Source organism: Phyllobates terribilis, unplaced genomic scaffold (genome assembly GCF_046119375.1).
Source record: "Phyllobates terribilis strain yellow unplaced genomic scaffold, ASM4611937v1 Scaffold_236__1_contigs__length_3049075, whole genome shotgun sequence".
Lineage (NCBI taxonomy): Eukaryota > Metazoa > Chordata > Amphibia > Anura > Dendrobatidae > Phyllobates > Phyllobates terribilis.
Window position 1 is genome coordinate 1717725 of NW_027362996.1, and position 23291 is coordinate 1741015.

At 45.0% G+C, this 23291-nt stretch overlaps 18 non-coding genes across 18 annotated transcripts; all 18 read left to right on the plus strand.

The window, feature by feature from the left end:
- Nucleotides 1-473: 473 nt before the first annotated feature.
- On the plus strand, nt 474-656 carry LOC141216722 (U2 spliceosomal RNA). The gene has a single exon (XR_012285744.1). It is a non-coding gene; the product is annotated as a U2 spliceosomal RNA (small nuclear RNA).
- A 1115-nt stretch (nt 657-1771) lies between these two features.
- On the plus strand, nt 1772-1962 carry LOC141215620 (U2 spliceosomal RNA). Its single transcript, XR_012284680.1, has one exon. It is a non-coding gene; the product is annotated as a U2 spliceosomal RNA (small nuclear RNA).
- Nucleotides 1963-3077: 1115 nt separating this feature from the next.
- Nucleotides 3078-3268, plus strand: LOC141215622 (U2 spliceosomal RNA). The gene has a single exon (XR_012284682.1). It is a non-coding gene; the product is annotated as a U2 spliceosomal RNA (small nuclear RNA).
- A 1115-nt stretch (nt 3269-4383) lies between these two features.
- On the plus strand, nt 4384-4574 carry LOC141215623 (U2 spliceosomal RNA). Its single transcript, XR_012284683.1, has one exon. It is a non-coding gene; the product is annotated as a U2 spliceosomal RNA (small nuclear RNA).
- Nucleotides 4575-5689: 1115 nt separating this feature from the next.
- Nucleotides 5690-5880, plus strand: LOC141215624 (U2 spliceosomal RNA). Its single transcript, XR_012284684.1, has one exon. It is a non-coding gene; the product is annotated as a U2 spliceosomal RNA (small nuclear RNA).
- A 1115-nt stretch (nt 5881-6995) lies between these two features.
- On the plus strand, nt 6996-7186 carry LOC141215625 (U2 spliceosomal RNA). The gene has a single exon (XR_012284685.1). It is a non-coding gene; the product is annotated as a U2 spliceosomal RNA (small nuclear RNA).
- Nucleotides 7187-8301: 1115 nt separating this feature from the next.
- Nucleotides 8302-8492, plus strand: LOC141215626 (U2 spliceosomal RNA). Its single transcript, XR_012284686.1, has one exon. It is a non-coding gene; the product is annotated as a U2 spliceosomal RNA (small nuclear RNA).
- A 1118-nt stretch (nt 8493-9610) lies between these two features.
- Nucleotides 9611-9801, plus strand: LOC141215627 (U2 spliceosomal RNA). The gene has a single exon (XR_012284687.1). It is a non-coding gene; the product is annotated as a U2 spliceosomal RNA (small nuclear RNA).
- Nucleotides 9802-10919: 1118 nt separating this feature from the next.
- Nucleotides 10920-11110, plus strand: LOC141215628 (U2 spliceosomal RNA). Its single transcript, XR_012284688.1, has one exon. It is a non-coding gene; the product is annotated as a U2 spliceosomal RNA (small nuclear RNA).
- A 1115-nt stretch (nt 11111-12225) lies between these two features.
- On the plus strand, nt 12226-12416 carry LOC141215630 (U2 spliceosomal RNA). Its single transcript, XR_012284689.1, has one exon. It is a non-coding gene; the product is annotated as a U2 spliceosomal RNA (small nuclear RNA).
- A 1115-nt stretch (nt 12417-13531) lies between these two features.
- On the plus strand, nt 13532-13722 carry LOC141215631 (U2 spliceosomal RNA). The gene has a single exon (XR_012284690.1). It is a non-coding gene; the product is annotated as a U2 spliceosomal RNA (small nuclear RNA).
- Nucleotides 13723-14837: 1115 nt separating this feature from the next.
- LOC141215632 (U2 spliceosomal RNA) lies at nt 14838-15028 on the plus strand. The gene has a single exon (XR_012284691.1). It is a non-coding gene; the product is annotated as a U2 spliceosomal RNA (small nuclear RNA).
- A 1118-nt stretch (nt 15029-16146) lies between these two features.
- Nucleotides 16147-16337, plus strand: LOC141215634 (U2 spliceosomal RNA). The gene has a single exon (XR_012284693.1). It is a non-coding gene; the product is annotated as a U2 spliceosomal RNA (small nuclear RNA).
- A 1118-nt stretch (nt 16338-17455) lies between these two features.
- On the plus strand, nt 17456-17646 carry LOC141215635 (U2 spliceosomal RNA). Its single transcript, XR_012284694.1, has one exon. It is a non-coding gene; the product is annotated as a U2 spliceosomal RNA (small nuclear RNA).
- Nucleotides 17647-18761: 1115 nt separating this feature from the next.
- LOC141215636 (U2 spliceosomal RNA) lies at nt 18762-18952 on the plus strand. Its single transcript, XR_012284695.1, has one exon. It is a non-coding gene; the product is annotated as a U2 spliceosomal RNA (small nuclear RNA).
- A 1115-nt stretch (nt 18953-20067) lies between these two features.
- On the plus strand, nt 20068-20258 carry LOC141216315 (U2 spliceosomal RNA). Its single transcript, XR_012285353.1, has one exon. It is a non-coding gene; the product is annotated as a U2 spliceosomal RNA (small nuclear RNA).
- A 1115-nt stretch (nt 20259-21373) lies between these two features.
- LOC141216290 (U2 spliceosomal RNA) lies at nt 21374-21564 on the plus strand. The gene has a single exon (XR_012285330.1). It is a non-coding gene; the product is annotated as a U2 spliceosomal RNA (small nuclear RNA).
- Nucleotides 21565-22679: 1115 nt separating this feature from the next.
- On the plus strand, nt 22680-22870 carry LOC141215637 (U2 spliceosomal RNA). The gene has a single exon (XR_012284696.1). It is a non-coding gene; the product is annotated as a U2 spliceosomal RNA (small nuclear RNA).
- The last annotated feature ends 421 nt before the right edge of the window (nt 22871-23291 follow it).

Consider the following 23291-nt stretch of genomic DNA (forward strand, 5'->3'; position numbering starts at 1 on the left):
GATCGAAGTCACTAGGCTGGGTAAGTGTGAGGGCTTTGGAGCAATGTGCCCCAGGAGTAGGCGCCCTGGTGGGAGTCCAAGCTTACTGGGACTGGGAACCCCAGAAAGACTTGGCTTCGTAGCACGCCGCACCTTTGCCAATCATACTTTCTGAGCAACCCCCCCTATTCCTGGCCTCCGGGCTAGGAAGGGGAATTTTTATAAACCCGGTCGGAGGTCCGGTCAGCTTTGGGCTGAGAAACCAACACAGGCTCCAGCTCCACTAGGGTGGCAGCCTAGATGGAAGCTGGGAGCACGAAAACGGCTCTTCTCCGGCTTCGGCTAGGGAGAGCATCGGAGATCCCTGACCCTCGCTGTGGCCTTCTGGCTCGGAGGGATGGGGATGGTTTATTGGGGACCCTCTCCTCCGGGAAGGGTCCACATGAATCCTCGCCTCGTGCGCTGTTTTGGTGTGACTTCGGTCACATTTTTCAGTGCCTTGGATGCAGCTTCAATCAAAAAAATCTGTTCTTATCAGTTTAATATCTGATACGTCCCCTATCTGGGGACCATATATTAAATGGATTTTTAGAACAGGGAGATGGAAAAAGAGCTTGCTCTGTCCACTCCACGCATTGACCTGGTATTGCAGTATCTCCAGGACCGGTGCACCCCTTCTTTAATGCAGTTTCTAAAATCAGAAAGAATTGAATTCAATGTTTTGTGTTCATTTTGCTTGTTTGTCGGATTTTGGGATGGACTCTTTGGCTCTGCTTTTCTTCTCCCCATTGGATTTTTCATGTTCAAAGTTGCAGAAGCCAGATTACAAGCTCATTTTGGTTCAACTTCAGCAACTGTGCATTGCATTGCCATGTAATGTGATGCAATGCTATCTTTCTAGCTCTCCCTTTTTACTTCCTTTTGGATAAACAGACATATTAGGCAAGCATTTTGGAGCTTTCACCTAAATAACTACAGGTGGTGAGATAAGCTGCACAATATAATTGACCTTTCAGTATATTGTTGCACACACACCATCTATTTAGCAAATGCCCTTGTTATCAACAGCAGCCTTTTAAACTCACCTGAGCTAACAGGTATGTGCGCTGGTTACTCTGCTGCGCTTAAAATTTCTTTTTTGGTTTGCTACAATGCCTTTTCTGAAACGTTGTCTCCTTCTGCTGGAACACTGACTTCTTTCATTTAATGCCTGCAGACTATAAAAGAGAACCCAACCCAAAAAGTTTGGTTGATTAGTCTGTGGCATTCTGTTAAACTGTTGCTTATGGCGGTCTCTGTGAGCTTCTCAGCGACATTCAGCCAGCCAGGTATCCTGCCTGCAGTAGATGGAATGTGGCAATGGAACGCTGGCTGCGCGTGTCATAATAGGCTCTGAGCCTTTATATACCTGTGCACAGCAGCAGCCACCTTCAGTCTGCTGCTGGACAGCCAGCAGCAGCAGCAGCAGGAGAGGTATGTAATCAGGAGCCCTCCTGCTAAGGGTAGACAGCTGCTCGTTCCACCCCACCCCCCGCCTTAATTGGTTCTCCTCCCTTCCAACGGTGTTGAGGCGGGTGGGAACAGCAGGGGGTGAAGGTGCTGTGTTTAAAGAGGTGGAGTTATGCAGATCTAAAACGCGTGGATTGCAGCAGCAGCAAGCCGAAAAGTGCAGGCATGTAAGGGATCTAGAGGTTGACAACATGTCTTCTTAACGGGAGTCCAGGAGCTCATCTCCACAAATGGACTTTTTAGGATCCTTGGGTGGCTCCGTAGTTTGAAACCAATTCTGGTTATCGCTTCTCGGCCTTTTGGCTAAGATCAAGTGTAGTATCTGTTCTTATCAGTTTAATATCTGATACGTCCCCTATCTGGGGACCATATATTAAATGGATTTTTAGAACAGGGAGATGGAAAAAGAGCTTGCTCTGTCCACTCCACGCATTGACCTGGTATTGCAGTATCTCCAGGACCGGTGCACCCCTTCTTTAATGCAGTTTCTAAAATCAGAAAGAATTGAATTCAATGTTTTTTGTTCATTTTGCTTGTTTGTCGGATTTTGGGATGGACTCTTTGGCTCTGCTTTTCTTCTCCTCATTGGATTTTTCATGTTCAAAGTTGCAGAAGCCAGATTACAAGCTCATTTTGGTTCAACTTCAGCAACTGTGCATTGCATTGCCATGTAATGTGATGCAATGCTATCTTTCTAGCTCTCCCTTTTTACTTCCTTTTGGATAAACAGACATATTAGGCAAGCATTTTGGAGCTTTCACCTAAATAACTACAGGTGGTGAGATAAGCTGCACAATATAATTGACCTTTCAGTATATTGTTGCACACACACCATCTATTTAGCAAATGCCCTTGTTATCAACAGCAGCCTTTTAAACTCACCTGAGCTAACAGGTATGTGCGCTGGTTACTCTGCTGCGCTTAAAATTTCTTTTTTGGTTTGCTATAATGCCTTTTCTGAAACGTTGTCTCCTTCTGCTGGAACACTGACTTCTTTCATTTAATGCCTGCAGACTATAAAAGAGAACCCAACCCAAAAAGTTTGGTTGATTAGTCTGTGGCATTCTGTTAAACTGTTGCTTATGGCGGTCTCTGTGAGCTTCTCAGCGACATTCAGCCAGCCAGGTATCCTGCCTGCAGTAGATGGAATGTGGCAATGGAACGCTGGCTGCGCGTGTCATAATAGGCTCTGAGCCTTTATATACCTGTGCACAGCAGCAGCCACCTTCAGTCTGCTGCTGGACAGCCAGCAGCAGCAGCAGCAGGAGAGGTATGTAATCAGGAGCCCTCCTGCTAAGGGTAGACAGCTGCTCGTTCCACCCCACCCCCCGCCTTAATTGGTTCTCCTCCCTTCCAACGGTGTTGAGGCGGGTGGGAACAGCAGGGGGTGAAGGTGCTGTGTTTAAAGAGGTGGAGTTATGCAGATCTAAAACGCGTGGATTGCAGCAGCAGCAAGCCGAAAAGTGCAGGCATGTAAGGGATCTAGAGGTTGACAACATGTCTTCTTAACGGGAGTCCAGGAGCTCATCTCCACAAATGGACTTTTTAGGATCCTTGGGTGGCTCCGTAGTTTGAAACCAATTCTGGTTATCGCTTCTCGGCCTTTTGGCTAAGATCAAGTGTAGTATCTGTTCTTATCAGTTTAATATCTGATACGTCCCCTATCTGGGGACCATATATTAAATGGATTTTTAGAACAGGGAGATGGAAAAAGAGCTTGCTCTGTCCACTCCACGCATTGACCTGGTATTGCAGTATCTCCAGGACCGGTGCACCCCTTCTTTAATGCAGTTTCTAAAATCAGAAAGAATTGAATTCAATGTTTTTTGTTCATTTTGCTTGTTTGTCGGATTTTGGGATGGACTCTTTGGCTCTGCTTTTCTTCTCCTCATTGGATTTTTCATGTTCAAAGTTGCAGAAGCCAGATTACAAGCTCATTTTGGTTCAACTTCAGCAACTGTGCATTGCATTGCCATGTAATGTGATGCAATGCTATCTTTCTAGCTCTCCCTTTTTACTTCCTTTTGGATAAACAGACATATTAGGCAAGCATTTTGGAGCTTTCACCTAAATAACTACAGGTGGTGAGATAAGCTGCACAATATAATTGACCTTTCAGTATATTGTTGCACACACACCATCTATTTAGCAAATGCCCTTGTTATCAACAGCAGCCTTTTAAACTCACCTGAGCTAACAGGTATGTGCGCTGGTTACTCTGCTGCGCTTAAAATTTCTTTTTTGGTTTGCTATAATGCCTTTTCTGAAACGTTGTCTCCTTCTGCTGGAACACTGACTTCTTTCATTTAATGCCTGCAGACTATAAAAGAGAACCCAACCCAAAAAGTTTGGTTGATTAGTCTGTGGCATTCTGTTAAACTGTTGCTTATGGCGGTCTCTGTGAGCTTCTCAGCGACATTCAGCCAGCCAGGTATCCTGCCTGCAGTAGATGGAATATGGCAATGGAACGCTGGCTGCGCGTGTCATAATAGGCTCTGAGCCTTTATATACCTGTGCACAGCAGCAGCCACCTTCAGTCTGCTGCTGGACAGCCAGCAGCAGCAGCAGCAGGAGAGGTATGTAATCAGGAGCCCTCCTGCTAAGGGTAGACAGCTGCTCGTACCACCCCACCCCCCGCCTTAATTGGTTCTCCTCCCTTCCAACGGTGTTGAGGCGGGTGGGAACAGCAGGGGGTGAAGGTGCTGTGTTTAAAGAGGTGGAGTTATGCAGATCTAAAACGCGTGGATTGCAGCAGCAGCAAGCCGAAAAGTGCAGGCATGTAAGGGATCTAGAGGTTGACAACATGTCTTCTTAACGGGAGTCCAGGAGCTCATCTCCACAAATGGACTTTTTAGGATCCTTGGGTGGCTCCGTAGTTTGAAACCAATTCTGGTTATCGCTTCTCGGCCTTTTGGCTAAGATCAAGTGTAGTATCTGTTCTTATCAGTTTAATATCTGATACGTCCCCTATCTGGGGACCATATATTAAATGGATTTTTAGAACAGGGAGATGGAAAAAGAGCTTGCTCTGTCCACTCCACGCATTGACCTGGTATTGCAGTATCTCCAGGACCGGTGCACCCCTTCTTTAATGCAGTTTCTAAAATCAGAAAGAATTGAATTCAATGTTTTTTGTTCATTTTGCTTGTTTGTCGGATTTTGGGATGGACTCTTTGGCTCTGCTTTTCTTCTCCTCATTGGATTTTTCATGTTCAAAGTTGCAGAAGCCAGATTACAAGCTCATTTTGGTTCAACTTCAGCAACTGTGCATTGCATTGCCATGTAATGTGATGCAATGCTATCTTTCTAGCTCTCCCTTTTTACTTCCTTTTGGATAAACAGACATATTAGGCAAGCATTTTGGAGCTTTCACCTAAATAACTACAGGTGGTGAGATAAGCTGCACAATATAATTGACCTTTCATTATATTGTTGCACACACACCATCTATTTAGCAAATGCCCTTGTTATCAACAGCAGCCTTTTAAACTCACCTGAGCTAACAGGTATGTGCGCTGGTTACTCTGCTGCGCTTAAAATTTCTTTTTTGGTTTGCTACAATGCCTTTTCTGAAACGTTGTCTCCTTCTGCTGGAACACTGACTTCTTTCATTTAATGCCTGCAGACTATAAAAGAGAACCCAACCCAAAAAGTTTGGTTGATTAGTCTGTGGCATTCTGTTAAACTGTTGCTTATGGCGGTCTCTGTGAGCTTCTCAGCGACATTCAGCCAGCCAGGTATCCTGCCTGCAGTAGATGGAATGTGGCAATGGAACGCTGGCTGCGCGTGTCATAATAGGCTCTGAGCCTTTATATACCTGTGCACAGCAGCAGCCACCTTCAGTCTGCTGCTGGACAGCCAGCAGCAGCAGCAGCAGGAGAGGTATGTAATCAGGAGCCCTCCTGCTAAGGGTAGACAGCTGCTCGTTCCACCCCACCCCCCGCCTTAATTGGTTCTCCTCCCTTCCAACGGTGTTGAGGCGGGTGGGAACAGCAGGGGGTGAAGGTGCTGTGTTTAAAGAGGTGGAGTTATGCAGATCTAAAACGCGTGGATTGCAGCAGCAGCAAGCCGAAAAGTGCAGGCATGTAAGGGATCTAGAGGTTGACAACATGTCTTCTTAACGGGAGTCCAGGAGCTCATCTCCACAAATGGACTTTTTAGGATCCTTGGGTGGCTCCGTAGTTTGAAACCAATTCTGGTTATCGCTTCTCGGCCTTTTGGCTAAGATCAAGTGTAGTATCTGTTCTTATCAGTTTAATATCTGATACGTCCCCTATCTGGGGACCATATATTAAATGGATTTTTAGAACAGGGAGATGGAAAAAGAGCTTGCTCTGTCCACTCCACGCATTGACCTGGTATTGCAGTATCTCCAGGACCGGTGCACCCCTTCTTTAATGCAGTTTCTAAAATCAGAAAGAATTGAATTCAATGTTTTTTGTTCATTTTGCTTGTTTGTCGGATTTTGGGATGGACTCTTTGGCTCTGCTTTTCTTCTCCTCATTGGATTTTTCATGTTCAAAGTTGCAGAAGCCAGATTACAAGCTCATTTTGGTTCAACTTCAGCAACTGTGCATTGCATTGCCATGTAATGTGATGCAATGCTATCTTTCTAGCTCTCCCTTTTTACTTCCTTTTGGATAAACAGACATATTAGGCAAGCATTTTGGAGCTTTCACCTAAATAACTACAGGTGGTGAGATAAGCTGCACAATATAATTGACCTTTCAGTATATTGTTGCACACACACCATCTATTTAGCAAATGCCCTTGTTATCAACAGCAGCCTTTTAAACTCACCTGAGCTAACAGGTATGTGCGCTGGTTACTCTGCTGCGCTTAAAATTTCTTTTTTGGTTTGCTACAATGCCTTTTCTGAAACGTTGTCTCCTTCTGCTGGAACACTGACTTCTTTCATTTAATGCCTGCAGACTATAAAAGAGAACCCAACCCAAAAAGTTTGGTTGATTAGTCTGTGGCATTCTGTTAAACTGTTGCTTATGGCGGTCTCTGTGAGCTTCTCAGCGACATTCAGCCAGCCAGGTATCCTGCCTGCAGTAGATGGAATGTGGCAATGGAACGCTGGCTGCGCGTGTCATAATAGGCTCTGAGCCTTTATATACCTGTGCACAGCAGCAGCCACCTTCAGTCTGCTGCTGGACAGCCAGCAGCAGCAGCAGCAGGAGAGGTATGTAATCAGGAGCCCTCCTGCTAAGGGTAGACAGCTGCTCGTTCCACCCCACCCCCCGCCTTAATTGGTTCTCCTCCCTTCCAACGGTGTTGAGGCGGGTGGGAACAGCAGGGGGTGAAGGTGCTGTGTTTAAAGAGGTGGAGTTATGCAGATCTAAAACGCGTGGATTGCAGCAGCAGCAAGCCGAAAAGTGCAGGCATGTAAGGGATCTAGAGGTTGACAACATGTCTTCTTAACGGGAGTCCAGGAGCTCATCTCCACAAATGGACTTTTTAGGATCCTTGGGTGGCTCCGTAGTTTGAAACCAATTCTGGTTATCGCTTCTCGGCCTTTTGGCTAAGATCAAGTGTAGTATCTGTTCTTATCAGTTTAATATCTGATACGTCCCCTATCTGGGGACCATATATTAAATGGATTTTTAGAACAGGGAGATGGAAAAAGAGCTTGCTCTGTCCACTCCACGCATTGACCTGGTATTGCAGTATCTCCAGGACCGGTGCACCCCTTCTTTAATGCAGTTTCTAAAATCAGAAAGAATTGAATTCAATGTTTTTTGTTCATTTTGCTTGTTTGTCGGATTTTGGGATGGACTCTTTGGCTCTGCTTTTCTTCTCCTCATTGGATTTTTCATGTTCAAAGTTGCAGAAGCCAGATTACAAGCTCATTTTGGTTCAACTTCAGCAACTGTGCATTGCATTGCCATGTAATGTGATGCAATGCTATCTTTCTAGCTCTCCCTTTTTACTTCCTTTTGGATAAACAGACATATTAGGCAAGCATTTTGGAGCTTTCACCTAAATAACTACAGGTGGTGAGATAAGCTGCACAATATAATTGACCTTTCAGTATATTGTTGCACACACACCATCTATTTAGCAAATGCCCTTGTTATCAACAGCAGCCTTTTAAACTCACCTGAGCTAACAGGTATGTGCGCTGGTTACTCTGCTGCGCTTAAAATTTCTTTTTTGGTTTGCTACAATGCCTTTTCTGAAACGTTGTCTCCTTCTGCTGGAACACTGACTTCTTTCATTTAATGCCTGCAGACTATAAAAGAGAACCCAACCCAAAAAGTTTGGTTGATTAGTCTGTGGCATTCTGTTAAACTGTTGCTTATGGCGGTCTCTGTGAGCTTCTCAGCGACATTCAGCCAGCCAGGTATCCTGCCTGCAGTAGATGGAATGTGGCAATGGAACGCTGGCTGCGCGTGTCATAATAGGCTCTGAGCCTTTATATACCTGTGCACAGCAGCAGCCACCTTCAGTCTGCTGCTGGACAGCCAGCAGCAGCAGCAGCAGGAGAGGTATGTAATCAGGAGCCCTCCTGCTAAGGGTAGACAGCTGCTCGTTCCACCCCACCCCCCGCCTTAATTGGTTCTCCTCCCTTCCAACGGTGTTGAGGCGGGTGGGAACAGCAGGGGGTGAAGGTGCTGTGTTTAAAGAGGTGGAGTTATGCAGATCTAAAACGCGTGGATTGCAGCAGCAGCAAGCCGAAAAGTGCAGGCATGTAAGGGATCTAGAGGTTGACAACATGTCTTCTTAACGGGAGTCCAGGAGCTCATCTCCACAAATGGACTTTTTAGGATCCTTGGGTGGCTCCGTAGTTTGAAACCAATTCTGGTTATCGCTTCTCGGCCTTTTGGCTAAGATCAAGTGTAGTATCTGTTCTTATCAGTTTAATATCTGATACGTCCCCTATCTGGGGACCATATATTAAATGGATTTTTAGAACAGGGAGATGGAAAAAGAGCTTGCTCTGTCCACTCCACGCATTGACCTGGTATTGCAGTATCTCCAGGACCGGTGCACCCCTTCTTTAATGCAGTTTCTAAAATCAGAAAGAATTGAATTCAATGTTTTTTGTTCATTTTGCTTGTTTGTCGGATTTTGGGATGGACTCTTTGGCTCTGCTTTTCTTCTCCTCATTGGATTTTTCATGTTCAAAGTTGCAGAAGCCAGATTACAAGCTCATTTTGGTTCAACTTCAGCAACTGTGCATTGCATTACCATGTAATGTGATGCAATGCTATCTTTCTAGCTCTCCCTTTTTACTTCCTTTTGGATAAACAGACATATTAGGCAAGCATTTTGGAGCTTTCACCTAAATAACTACAGGTGGTGAGATAAGCTGCACAATATAATTGACCTTTCAGTATATTGTTGCACACACACCATCTATTTAGCAAATGCCCTTGTTATCAACAGCAGCCTTTTAAACTCACCTGAGCTAACAGGTATGTGCGCTGGTTACTCTGCTGCGCTTAAAATTTCTTTTTTGGTTTGCTACAATGCCTTTTCTGAAACGTTGTCTCCTTCTGCTGGAACACTGACTTCTTTCATTTAATGCCTGCAGACTATAAAAGAGAACCCAACCCAAAAAGTTTGGTTGATTAGTCTGTGGCATTCTGTTAAACTGTTGCTTATGGCGGTCTCTGTGAGCTTCTCAGCGACATTCAGCCAGCCAGGTATCCTGCCTGCAGTAGATGGAATGTGGCAATGGAACGCTGGCTGCGCATGTCATAATAGGCTCTGAGCCTTTATATACCTGTGCACAGCAGCAGCCACCTTCAGTCTGCTGCTGGACAGCCAGCAGCAGCAGCAGCAGCAGGAGAGGTATGTAATCAGGAGCCCTCCTGCTAAGGGTAGACAGCTGCTCGTTCCACCCCACCCCCCGCCTTAATTGGTTCTCCTCCCTTCCAACGGTGTTGAGGCGGGTGGGAACAGCAGGGGGTGAAGGTGCTGTGTTTAAAGAGGTGGAGTTTTGCAGATCTAAAACGCGTGGATTGCAGCAGCAGCAAGCCGAAAAGTGCAGGCATGTAAGGGATCTAGAGGTTGACAACATGTCTTCTTAACGGGAGTCCAGGAGCTCATCTCCACAAATGGACTTTTTAGGATCCTTGGGTGGCTCCGTAGTTTGAAACCAATTCTGGTTATCGCTTCTCGGCCTTTTGGCTAAGATCAAGTGTAGTATCTGTTCTTATCAGTTTAATATCTGATACGTCCCCTATCTGGGGACCATATATTAAATGGATTTTTAGAACAGGGAGATGGAAAAAGAGCTTGCTCTGTCCACTCCACGCATTGACCTGGTATTGCAGTATCTCCAGGACCGGTGCACCCCTTCTTTAATGCAGTTTCTAAAATCAGAAAGAATTGAATTCAATGTTTTTTGTTCATTTTGCTTGTTTGTCGGATTTTGGGATGGACTCTTTGGCTCTGCTTTTCTTCTCCTCATTGGATTTTTCATGTTCAAATTTGCAGAAGCCAGATTACAAGCTCATTTTGGTTCAACTTCAGCAACTGTGCATTGCATTGCCATGTAATGTGATGCAATGCTATCTTTCTAGCTCTCCCTTTTTACTTCCTTTTGGATAAACAGACATATTAGGCAAGCATTTTGGAGCTTTCACCTAAATAACTACAGGTGGTGAGATAAGCTGCACAATATAATTGACCTTTCAGTATATTGTTGCACACACACCATCTATTTAGCAAATGCCCTTGTTATCAACAGCAGCCTTTTAAACTCACCTGAGCTAACAGGTATGTGCGCTGGTTACTCTGCTGCGCTTAAAATTTCTTTTTTGGTTTGCTACAATGCCTTTTCTGAAACGTTGTCTCCTTCTGCTGGAACACTGACTTCTTTCATTTAATGCCTGCAGACTATAAAAGAGAACCCAACCCAAAAAGTTTGGTTGATTAGTCTGTGGCATTCTGTTAAACTGTTGCTTATGGCGGTCTCTGTGAGCTTCTCAGCGACATTCAGCCAGCCAGGTATCCTGCCTGCAGTAGATGGAATGTGGCAATGGAACGCTGGCTGCGCGTGTCATAATAGGCTCTGAGCCTTTATATACCTGTGCACAGCAGCAGCCACCTTCAGTCTGCTGCTGGACAGCCAGCAGCAGCAGCAGCAGCAGGAGAGGTATGTAATCAGGAGCCCTCCTGCTAAGGGTAGACAGCTGCTCGTTCCACCCCACCCCCCGCCTTAATTGGTTCTCCTCCCTTCCAACGGTGTTGAGGCGGGTGGGAACAGCAGGGGGTGAAGGTGCTGTGTTTAAAGAGGTGGAGTTATGCAGATCTAAAACGCGTGGATTGCAGCAGCAGCAAGCCGAAAAGTGCAGGCATGTAAGGGATCTAGAGGTTGACAACATGTCTTCTTAACGGGAGTCCAGGAGCTCATCTCCACAAATGGACTTTTTAGGATCCTTGGGTGGCTCCGTAGTTTGAAACCAATTCTGGTTATCGCTTCTCGGCCTTTTGGCTAAGATCAAGTGTAGTATCTGTTCTTATCAGTTTAATATCTGATACGTCCCCTATCTGGGGACCATATATTAAATGGATTTTTAGAACAGGGAGATGGAAAAAGAGCTTGCTCTGTCCACTCCACGCATTGACCTGGTATTGCAGTATCTCCAGGACCGGTGCACCCCTTCTTTAATGCAGTTTCTAAAATCAGAAAGAATTGAATTCAATGTTTTTTGTTCATTTTGCTTGTTTGTCGGATTTTGGGATGGACTCTTTGGCTCTGCTTTTCTTCTCCTCATTGGATTTTTCATGTTCAAAGTTGCAGAAGCCAGATTACAAGCTCATTTTGGTTCAACTTCAGCAACTGTGCATTGCATTGCCATGTAATGTGATGCAATGCTATCTTTCTAGCTCTCCCTTTTTACTTCCTTTTGGATAAACAGACATATTAGGCAAGCATTTTGGAGCTTTCACCTAAATAACTACAGGTGGTGAGATAAGCTGCACAATATAATTGACCTTTCAGTATATTGTTGCACACACACCATCTATTTAGCAAATGCCCTTGTTATCAACAGCAGCCTTTTAAACTCACCTGAGCTAACAGGTATGTGCGCTGGTTACTCTGCTGCGCTTAAAATTTCTTTTTTGGTTTGCTATAATGCCTTTTCTGAAACGTTGTCTCCTTCTGCTGGAACACTGACTTCTTTCATTTAATGCCTGCAGACTATAAAAGAGAACCCAACCCAAAAAGTTTGGTTGATTAGTCTGTGGCATTCTGTTAAACTGTTGCTTATGGCGGTCTCTGTGAGCTTCTCAGCGACATTCAGCCAGCCAGGTATCCTGCCTGCAGTAGATGGAATATGGCAATGGAACGCTGGCTGCGCGTGTCATAATAGGCTCTGAGCCTTTATATACCTGTGCACAGCAGCAGCCACCTTCAGTCTGCTGCTGGACAGCCAGCAGCAGCAGCAGCAGGAGAGGTATGTAATCAGGAGCCCTCCTGCTAAGGGTAGACAGCTGCTCGTACCACCCCACCCCCCGCCTTAATTGGTTCTCCTCCCTTCCAACGGTGTTGAGGCGGGTGGGAACAGCAGGGGGTGAAGGTGCTGTGTTTAAAGAGGTGGAGTTATGCAGATCTAAAACGCGTGGATTGCAGCAGCAGCAAGCCGAAAAGTGCAGGCATGTAAGGGATCTAGAGGTTGACAACATGTCTTCTTAACGGGAGTCCAGGAGCTCATCTCCACAAATGGACTTTTTAGGATCCTTGGGTGGCTCCGTAGTTTGAAACCAATTCTGGTTATCGCTTCTCGGCCTTTTGGCTAAGATCAAGTGTAGTATCTGTTCTTATCAGTTTAATATCTGATACGTCCCCTATCTGGGGACCATATATTAAATGGATTTTTAGAACAGGGAGATGGAAAAAGAGCTTGCTCTGTCCACTCCACGCATTGACCTGGTATTGCAGTATCTCCAGGACCGGTGCACCCCTTCTTTAATGCAGTTTCTAAAATCAGAAAGAATTGAATTCAATGTTTTTTGTTCATTTTGCTTGTTTGTCGGATTTTGGGATGGACTCTTTGGCTCTGCTTTTCTTCTCCTCATTGGATTTTTCATGTTCAAAGTTGCAGAAGCCAGATTACAAGCTCATTTTGGTTCAACTTCAGCAACTGTGCATTGCATTGCCATGTAATGTGATGCAATGCTATCTTTCTAGCTCTCCCTTTTTACTTCCTTTTGGATAAACAGACATATTAGGCAAGCATTTTGGAGCTTTCACCTAAATAACTACAGGTGGTGAGATAAGCTGCACAATATAATTGACCTTTCAGTATATTGTTGCACACACACCATCTATTTAGCAAATGCCCTTGTTATCAACAGCAGCCTTTTAAACTCACCTGAGCTAACAGGTATGTGCGCTGGTTACTCTGCTGCGCTTAAAATTTCTTTTTTGGTTTGCTACAATGCCTTTTCTGAAACGTTGTCTCCTTCTGCTGGAACACTGACTTCTTTCATTTAATGCCTGCAGACTATAAAAGAGAACCCAACCCAAAAAGTTTGGTTGATTAGTCTGTGGCATTCTGTTAAACTGTTGCTTATGGCGGTCTCTGTGAGCTTCTCAGCGACATTCAGCCAGCCAGGTATCCTGCCTGCAGTAGATGGAATGTGGCAATGGAACGCTGGCTGCGCGTGTCATAATAGGCTCTGAGCCTTTATATACCTGTGCACAGCAGCAGCCACCTTCAGTCTGCTGCTGGACAGCCAGCAGCAGCAGCAGCAGGAGAGGTATGTAATCAGGAGCCCTCCTGCTAAGGGTAGACAGCTGCTCGTTCCACCCCACCCCCCGCCTTAATTGGTTCTCCTCCCTTCCAACGGTGTTGAGGCGGGTGGGAACAGCAGGGGGTGAAGGTGCTGTGTTTAAAGAGGTGGAGTTATGCAGATCTAAAACGCGTGGATTGCAGCAGCAGCAAGCCGAAAAGTGCAGGCATGTAAGGGATCTAGAGGTTGACAACATGTCTTCTTAACGGGAGTCCAGGAGCTCATCTCCACAAATGGACTTTTTAGGATCCTTGGGTGGCTCCGTAGTTTGAAACCAATTCTGGTTATCGCTTCTCGGCCTTTTGGCTAAGATCAAGTGTAGTATCTGTTCTTATCAGTTTAATATCTGATACGTCCCCTATCTGGGGACCATATATTAAATGGATTTTTAGAACAGGGAGATGGAAAAAGAGCTTGCTCTGTCCACTCCACGCATTGACCTGGTATTGCAGTATCTCCAGGACCGGTGCACCCCTTCTTTAATGCAGTTTCTAAAATCAGAAAGAATTGAATTCAATGTTTTTTGTTCATTTTGCTTGTTTGTCGGATTTTGGGATGGACTCTTTGGCTCTGCTTTTCTTCTCCTCATTGGATTTTTCATGTTCAAAGTTGCAGAAGCCAGATTACAAGCTCATTTTGGTTCAACTTCAGCAACTGTGCATTGCATTGCCATGTAATGTGATGCAATGCTATCTTTCTAGCTCTCCCTTTTTACTTCCTTTTGGATAAACAGACATATTAGGCAAGCATTTTGGAGCTTTCACCTAAATAACTACAGGTGGTGAGATAAGCTGCACAATATAATTGACCTTTCAGTATATTGTTGCACACACACCATCTATTTAGCAAATGCCCTTGTTATCAACAGCAGCCTTTTAAACTCACCTGAGCTAACAGGTATGTGCGCTGGTTACTCTGCTGCGCTTAAAATTTCTTTTTTGGTTTGCTACAATGCCTTTTCTGAAACGTTGTCTCCTTCTGCTGGAACACTGACTTCTTTCATTTAATGCCTGCAGACTATAAAAGAGAACCCAACCCAAAAAGTTTGGTTGATTAGTCTGTGGCATTCTGTTAAACTGTTGCTTATGGCGGTCTCTGTGAGCTTCTCAGCGACATTCAGCCAGCCAGGTATCCTGCCTGCAGTAGATGGAATGTGGCAATGGAACGCTGGCTGCGCGTGTCATAATAGGCTCTGAGCCTTTATATACCTGTGCACAGCAGCAGCCACCTTCAGTCTGCTGCTGGACAGCCAGCAGCAGCAGCAGCAGGAGAGGTATGTAATCAGGAGCCCTCCTGCTAAGGGTAGACAGCTGCTCGTTCCACCCCACCCCCCGCCTTAATTGGTTCTCCTCCCTTCCAACGGTGTTGAGGCGGGTGGGAACAGCAGGGGGTGAAGGTGCTGTGTTTAAAGAGGTGGAGTTATGCAGATCTAAAACGCGTGGATTGCAGCAGCAGCAAGCCGAAAAGTGCAGGCATGTAAGGGATCTAGAGGTTGACAACATGTCTTCTTAACGGGAGTCCAGGAGCTCATCTCCACAAATGGACTTTTTAGGATCCTTGGGTGGCTCCGTAGTTTGAAACCAATTCTGGTTATCGCTTCTCGGCCTTTTGGCTAAGATCAAGTGTAGTATCTGTTCTTATCAGTTTAATATCTGATACGTCCCCTATCTGGGGACCATATATTAAATGGATTTTTAGAACAGGGAGATGGAAAAAGAGCTTGCTCTGTCCACTCCACGCATTGACCTGGTATTGCAGTATCTCCAGGACCGGTGCACCCCTTCTTTAATGCAGTTTCTAAAATCAGAAAGAATTGAATTCAATGTTTTTTGTTCATTTTGCTTGTTTGTCGGATTTTGGGATGGACTCTTTGGCTCTGCTTTTCTTCTCCTCATTGGATTTTTCATGTTCAAAGTTGCAGAAGCCAGATTACAAGCTCATTTTGGTTCAACTTCAGCAACTGTGCATTGCATTACCATGTAATGTGATGCAATGCTATCTTTCTAGCTCTCCCTTTTTACTTCCTTTTGGATAAACAGACATATTAGGCAAGCATTTTGGAGCTTTCACCTAAATAACTACAGGTGGTGAGATAAGCTGCACAATATAATTGACCTTTCAGTATATTGTTGCACACACACCATCTATTTAGCAAATGCCCTTGTTATCAACAGCAGCCTTTTAAACTCACCTGAGCTAACAGGTATGTGCGCTGGTTACTCTGCTGCGCTTAAAATTTCTTTTTTGGTTTGCTACAATGCCTTTTCTGAAACGTTGTCTCCTTCTGCTGGAACACTGACTTCTTTCATTTAATGCCTGCAGACTATAAAAGAGAACCCAACCCAAAAAGTTTGGTTGATTAGTCTGTGGCATTCTGTTAAACTGTTGCTTATGGCGGTCTCTGTGAGCTTCTCAGCGACATTCAGCCAGCCAGGTATCCTGCCTGCAGTAGATGGAATGTGGCAATGGAACGCTGGCTGCGCATGTCATAATAGGCTCTGAGCCTTTATATACCTGTGCACAGCAGCAGCCACCTTCAGTCTGCTGCTGGACAGCCAGCAGCAGCAGCAGCAGCAGGAGAGGTATGTAATCAGGAGCCCTCCTGCTAAGGGTAGACAGCTGCTCGTTCCACCCCACCCCCCGCCTTAATTGGTTCTCCTCCCTTCCAACGGTGTTGAGGCGGGTGGGAACAGCAGGGGGTGAAGGTGCTGTGTTTAAAGAGGTGGAGTTATGCAGATCTAAAACGCGTGGATTGCAGCAGCAGCAAGCCGAAAAGTGCAGGCATGTAAGGGATCTAGAGGTTGACAACATGTCTTCTTAACGGGAGTCCAGGAGCTCATCTCCACAAATGGACTTTTTAGGATCCTTGGGTGGCTCCGTAGTTTGAAACCAATTCTGGTTATCGCTTCTCGGCCTTTTGGCTAAGATCAAGTGTAGTATCTGTTCTTATCAGTTTAATATCTGATACGTCCCCTATCTGGGGACCATATATTAAATGGATTTTTAGAACAGGGAGATGGAAAAAGAGCTTGCTCTGTCCACTCCACGCATTGACCTGGTATTGCAGTATCTCCAGGACCGGTGCACCCCTTCTTTAATGCAGTTTCTAAAATCAGAAAGAATTGAATTCAATGTTTTTTGTTCATTTTGCTTGTTTGTCGGATTTTGGGATGGACTCTTTGGCTCTGCTTTTCTTCTCCTCATTGGATTTTTCATGTTCAAATTTGCAGAAGCCAGATTACAAGCTCATTTTGGTTCAACTTCAGCAACTGTGCATTGCATTGCCATGTAATGTGATGCAATGCTATCTTTCTAGCTCTCCCTTTTTACTTCCTTTTGGATAAACAGACATATTAGGCAAGCATTTTGGAGCTTTCACCTAAATAACTACAGGTGGTGAGATAAGCTGCACAATATAATTGACCTTTCAGTATATTGTTGCACACACACCATCTATTTAGCAAATGCCCTTGTTATCAACAGCAGCCTTTTAAACTCACCTGAGCTAACAGGTATGTGCGCTGGTTACTCTGCTGCGCTTAAAATTTCTTTTTTGGTTTGCTACAATGCCTTTTCTGAAACGTTGTCTCCTTCTGCTGGAACACTGACTTCTTTCATTTAATGCCTGCAGACTATAAAAGAGAACCCAACCCAAAAAGTTTGGTTGATTAGTCTGTGGCATTCTGTTAAACTGTTGCTTATGGCGGTCTCTGTGAGCTTCTCAGCGACATTCAGCCAGCCAGGTATCCTGCCTGCAGTAGATGGAATGTGGCAATGGAACGCTGGCTGCGCGTGTCATAATAGGCTCTGAGCCTTTATATACCTGTGCACAGCAGCAGCCACCTTCAGTCTGCTGCTGGACAGCCAGCAGCAGCAGCAGCAGCAGGAGAGGTATGTAATCAGGAGCCCTCCTGCTAAGGGTAGACAGCTGCTCGTTCCACCCCACCCCCCGCCTTAATTGGTTCTCCTCCCTTCCAACGGTGTTGAGGCGGGTGGGAACAGCAGGGGGTGAAGGTGCTGTGTTTAAAGAGGTGGAGTTATGCAGATCTAAAACGCGTGGATTGCAGCAGCAGCAAGCCGAAAAGTGCAGGCATGTAAGGGATCTAGAGGTTGACAACATGTCTTCTTAACGGGAGTCCAGGAGCTCATCTCCACAAATGGACTTTTTAGGATCCTTGGGTGGCTCCGTAGTTTGAAACCAATTCTGGTTATCGCTTCTCGGCCTTTTGGCTAAGATCAAGTGTAGTATCTGTTCTTATCAGTTTAATATCTGATACGTCCCCTATCTGGGGACCATATATTAAATGGATTTTTAGAACAGGGAGATGGAAAAAGAGCTTGCTCTGTCCACTCCACGCATTGACCTGGTATTGCAGTATCTCCAGGACCGGTGCACCCCTTCTTTAATGCAGTTTCTAAAATCAGAAAGAATTGAATTCAATGTTTTTTGTTCATTTTGCTTGTTTGTCGGATTTTGGGATGGACTCTTTGGCTCTGCTTTTCTTCTCCTCATTGGATTTTTCATGTTCAAAGTTGCAGAAGCCAGATTACAAGCTCATTTTGGTTCAACTTCAGCAACTGTGCATTGCATTGCCATGTAATGTGATGCAATGCTATCTTTCTAGCTCTCCCTTTTTACTTCCTTTTGGATAAACAGACATATTAGGCAAGCATTTTGGAGCTTTCACCTAAATAACTACAGGTGGTGAGATAAGCTGCACAATATAATTGACCTTTCAGTATATTGTTGCACACACACCATCTATTTAGCAAATGCCCTTGTTATCAACAGCAGCCTTTTAAACTCACCTGAGCTAACAGGTATGTGCGCTGGTTACTCTGCTGCGCTTAAAATTTCTTTTTTGGTTTGCTACAATGCCTTTTCTGAAACGTTGTCTCCTTCTGCTGGAACACTGACTTCTTTCATTTAATGCCTGCAGACTATAAAAGAGAACCCAACCCAAAAAGTTTGGTTGATTAGTCTGTGGCATTCTGTTAAACTGTTGCTTATGGCGGTCTCTGTGAGCTTCTCAGCGACATTCAGCCAGCCAGGTATCCTGCCTGCAGTAGATGGAATGTGGCAATGGAACGCTGGCTGCGCGTGTCATAATAGGCTCTGAGCCTTTATATACCTGTGCACAGCAGCAGCCACCTTCAGTCTGCTGCTGGACAGCCAGCAGCAGCAGCAGCAGGAGAGGTATGTAATCAAGAGCCCTCCTGCTAAGGGTAGACAGCTGCTCGTTCCACCCCACCCCCCGCCTTAATTGGTTCTCCTCCCTTCCAACGGTGTTGAGGCGGGTGGGAACAGCAGGGGGTGAAGGTGCTGTGTTTAAAGAGGTGGAGTTATGCAGATCTAAAACGCGTGGATTGCAGCAGCAGCAAGCCGAAAAGTGCAGGCATGTAAGGGATCTAGAGGTTGACAACATGTCTTCTTAACGGGAGTCCAGGAGCTCATCTCCACAAATGGACTTTTTAGGATCCTTGGGTGGCTCCGTAGTTTGAAACCAATTCTGGTTATCGCTTCTCGGCCTTTTGGCTAAGATCAAGTGTAGTATCTGTTCTTATCAGTTTAATATCTGATACGTCCCCTATCTGGGGACCATATATTAAATGGATTTTTAGAACAGGGAGATGGAAAAAGAGCTTGCTCTGTCCACTCCACGCATTGACCTGGTATTGCAGTATCTCCAGGACCGGTGCACCCCTTCTTTAATGCAGTTTCTAAAATCAGAAAGAATTGAATTCAATGTTTTTTGTTCATTTTGCTTGTTTGTCGGATTTTGGGATGGACTCTTTGGCTCTGCTTTTCTTCTCCTCATTGGATTTTTCATGTTCAAAGTTGCAGAAGCCAGATTACAAGCTCATTTTGGTTCAACTTCAGCAACTGTGCATTGCATTGCCATGTAATGTGATGCAATGCTATCTTTCTAGCTCTCCCTTTTTACTTCCTTTTGGATAAACAGACATATTAGGCAAGCATTTTGGAGCTTTCACCTAAATAACTACAGGTGGTGAGATAAGCTGCACAATATAATTGACCTTTCAGTATATTGTTGCACACACACCATCTATTTAGCAAATGCCCTTGTTATCAACAGCAGCCTTTTAAACTCACCTGAGCTAACAGGTATGTGAGCTGGTTACTCTGCTGCGCTTAAAATTTCTTTTTTGGTTTGCTACAATGCCTTTTCTGAAACGTTGTCTCCTTCTGCTGGAACACTGACTTCTTTCATTTAATGCCTGCAGACTATAAAAGAGAACCCAACCCAAAAAGTTTGGTTGATTAGTCTGTGGCATTCTGTTAAACTGTTGCTTATGGCGGTCTCTGTGAGCTTCTCAGCGACATTCAGCCAGCCAGGTATCCTGCCTGCAGTAGATGGAATGTGGCAATGGAACGCTGGCTGCGCGTGTCATAATAGGCTCTGAGCCTTTATATACCTGTGCACAGCAGCAGCCACCTTCAGTCTGCTGCTGGACAGCCAGCAGCAGCAGCAGCAGGAGAGGTATGTAATCAGGAGCCCTCCTGCTAAGGGTAGACAGCTGCTCGTTCCACCCCACCCCCCGCCTTAATTGGTTCTCCTCCCTTCCAACGGTGTTGAGGCGGGTGGGAACAGCAGGGGGTGAAGGTGCTGTGTTTAAAGAGGTGGAGTTATGCAGATCTAAAACGCGTGGATTGCAGCAGCAGCAAGCCGAAAAGTGCAGGCATGTAAGGGATCTAGAGGTTGACAACATGTCTTCTTAACGGGAGTCCAGGAGCTCATCTCCACAAATGGACTTTTTAGGATCCTTGGGTGGCTCCGTAGTTTGAAACCAATTCTGGTTATCGCTTCTCGGCCTTTTGGCTAAGATCAAGTGTAGTATCTGTTCTTATCAGTTTAATATCTGATACGTCCCCTATCTGGGGACCATATATTAAATGGATTTTTAGAACAGGGAGATGGAAAAAGAGCTTGCTCTGTCCACTCCATGCATTGACCTGGTATTGCAGTATCTCCAGGACCGGTGCACCCCTTCTTTAATGCAGTTTCTAAAATCAGAAAGAATTGAATTCAATGTTTTTTGTTCATTTTGCTTGTTTGTCGGATTTTGGGATGGACTCTTTGGCTCTGCTTTTCTTCTCCTCATTGGATTTTTCATGTTCAAAGTTGCAGAAGCCAGATTACAAGCTCATTTTGGTTCAACTTCAGCAACTGTGCATTGCATTGCCATGTAATGTGATGCAATGCTATCTTTCTAGCTCTCCCTTTATACTTCCTTTTGGATAAACAGACATATTAGGCAAGCATTTTGGAGCTTTCACCTAAATAACTACAGGTGGTGAGATAAGCTGCACAATATAATTGACCTTTCAGTATATTGTTGCACACACACCATCTATTTAGCAAATGCCCTTGTTATCAACAGCAGCCTTTTAAACTCACCTGAGCTAACAGGTATGTGCGCTGGTTACTCTGCTGCGCTTAAAATTTCTTTTTTGGTTTGCTACAATGCCTTTTCTGAAACGTTGTCTCCTTCAGCTGGAACACTGACTTCTTTCATTTAATGCCTGCAGACTATAAAAGAGAACCCAACCCAAAAAGTTTGGTTGATTAGTCTGTGGCATTCTGTTAAACTGTTGCTTATGGCGGTCTCTGTGAGCTTCTCAGCGACATTCAGCCAGCCAGGTATCCTGCCTGCAGTAGATGGAATGTGGCAATGGAACGCTGGCTGCGCGTGTCATAATAGGCTCTGAGCCTTTATATACCTGTGCACAGCAGCAGCCACCTTCAGTCTGCTGCTGGACAGCCAGCAGCAGCAGCAGCAGGAGAGGTATGTAATCAGGAGCCCTCCTGCTAAGGGTAGACAGCTGCTCGTTCCACCCCACCCCCCGCCTTAATTGGTTCTCCTCCCTTCCAACGGTGTTGAGGCGGGTGGGAACAGCAGGGGGTGAAGGTGCTGTGTTTAAAGAGGTGGAGTTATGCAGATCTAAAACGCGTGGATTGCAGCAGCAGCAAGCCGAAAAGTGCAGGCATGTAAGGGATCTAGAGGTTGACAACATGTCTTCTTAACGGGAGTCCAGGAGCTCATCTCCACAAATGGACTTTTTAGGATCCTTGGGTGGCTCCGTAGTTTGAAACCAATTCTGGTTATCGCTTCTCGGCCTTTTGGCTAAGATCAAGTGTAGTATCTGTTCTTATCAGTTTAATATCTGATACGTCCCCTATCTGGGGACCATATATTAAATGGATTTTTAGAACAGGGAGATGGAAAAAGAGCTTGCTCTGTCCACTCCACGCATTGACCTGGTATTGCAGTATCTCCAGGACCGATGCACCCCTTCTTTAATGCAGTTTCTAAAATCAGAAAGAATTGAATTCAATGTTTTTTGTTCATTTTGCTTGTTTGTCGGATTTTGGGATGGACTCTTTGGCTCTGCTTTTCTTCTCCTCATTGGATTTTTCATGTTCAAAGTTGCAGAAGCCAGATTACAAGCTCATTTTGGTTCAACTTCAGCAACTGTGCATTGCATTGCCATGTAATGTGATGCAATGCTATCTTTCTAGCTCTCCCTTTTTACTTCCTTTTGGATAAACAGACATATTAGGCAAGCATTTTGGAGCTTTCACCTAAATAACTACAGGTGGTGAGATAAGCTGCACAATATAATTGACCTTTCAGTATATTGTTGCACACACACCATCTATTTAGCAAATGCCCTTGTTATCAACAGCAGCCTTTTAAACTCACCTGAGCTAACAGGTATGTGCGCTGGTTACTCTGCTGCGCTTAAAATTTCTTTTTTGGTTTGCTACAATGCCTTTTCTGAAACGTTGTCTCCTTCTGCTGGAACACTGACTTCTTTCATTTAATGCCTGCAGACTATAAAAGAGAACCCAACCCAAAAAGTTTGGTTGATTAGTCTGTGGCATTCTGTTAAACTGTTGCTTATGGCGGTCTCTGTGAGCTTCTCAGCGACATTCAGCCAGCCAGGTATCCTGCCTGCAGTAGATGGAATGTGGCAATGGAACGCTGGCTGCGCGTGTCATAATAGGCTCTGAGCCTTTATATACCTGTGCACAGCAGCAGCCACCTTCAGTCTGCTGCTGGACAGCCAGCAGCAGCAGCAGCAGGAGAGGTATGTAATCAGGAGCCCTCCTGCTAAGGGTAGACAGCTGCTCGTTCCACCCCACCCCCCGCCTTAATTGGTTCTCCTCCCTTCCAACGGTGTTGAGGCGGGTGGGAACAGCAGGGGGTGAAGGTGCTGTGTTTAAAGAGGTGGAGTTATGCAGATCTAAAACGCGTGGATTGCAGCAGCAGCAAGCCGAAAAGTGCAGGCATGTAAGGGATCTAGAGGTTGACAACATGTCTTCTTAACGGGAGTCCAGGAGCTCATCTCCACAAATGGACTTTTTAGGATCCTTGGGTGGCTCCGTAGTTTGAAACCAATTCTGGTTATCGCTTCTCGGCCTTTTGGCTAAGATCAAGTGTAGTATCTGTTCTTATCAGTTTAATATCTGATACGTCCCCTATCTGGGGACCATATATTAAATGGATTTTTAGAACAGGGAGATGGAAAAAGAGCTTGCTCTGTCCACTCCACGCATTGACCTGGTATTGCAGTATCTCCAGGACCGGTGCACCCCTTCTTTAATGCAGTTTCTAAAATCAGAAAGAATTGAATTCAATGTTTTTTGTTCATTTTGCTTGTTTGTCGGATTTTGGGATGGACTCTTTGGCTCTGCTTTTCTTCTCCTCATTGGATTTTTCATGTTCAAAGTTGCAGAAGCCAGATTACAAGCTCATTTTGGTTCAACTTCAGCAACTGTGCATTGCATTGCCATGTAATGTGATGCAATGCTATCTTTCTAGCTCTCCCTTTTTACTTCCTTTTGGATAAACAGACATATTAGGCAAGCATTTTGGAGCTTTCACCTAAATAACTACAGGTGGTGAGATAAGCTGCACAATATAATTGACCTTTCAGTATATTGTTGCACACACACCATCTATTTAGCAAATGCCCTTGTTATCAACAGCAGCCTTTTAAACTCACCTGAGCTAACAGG